Source organism: Apis dorsata, unplaced genomic scaffold (assembly GCF_000469605.1).
Source record: "Apis dorsata unplaced genomic scaffold, Apis dorsata 1.3 scaffold_331, whole genome shotgun sequence".
Taxonomy (NCBI): domain Eukaryota; kingdom Metazoa; phylum Arthropoda; class Insecta; order Hymenoptera; family Apidae; genus Apis; species Apis dorsata.
This window is the reverse complement of record NW_006263599.1, coordinates 479,143-479,642: the sequence shown is the minus strand read 5'-3', so window position 1 is coordinate 479,642 and position 500 is coordinate 479,143.

Sequence of the window (500 nt, the reverse complement as noted above, 5' to 3'; positions counted from 1 at the left end):
AACTCGAATAATTAGAAACTTTATTCGTTTCCATTCGGAAAAAAAAAAAAAAACGCGATCAGAACGAACATTATTCTATCGCAATAAATATGAAAGACAAAAATTCAAAGCGGCAATCTTCGCCAAAAATTCAAAGACGCAATTGGAGCGCGTAAATTAATTCCAACGAAAAACGATCAACTTTAATTCAACTAAAAATTTCGATTCATTAACGAAATTAAAACCAAGACGATCTTCATAAATTAACATTTAACACACGCTTTGTTTTTCGCGTTAAAAAAATAACATTATCAATAAATGTAAATGAAAAGAAAGAAAATAAATTTAAGTTTAATAAGCAAAACAATTCGTACTGAAATGGCAAATATTCAAATAGTCCCCTTAGTATGCCTTGCTCCTTATTCATCTTTGAAATATTTTTTTTCGCGAAAAAACAATCTTTTCTTTTGAAACTTTCTTTAAGAATTGCTTAAATTGCCTTCTCCCTTTCTCGAAAATCA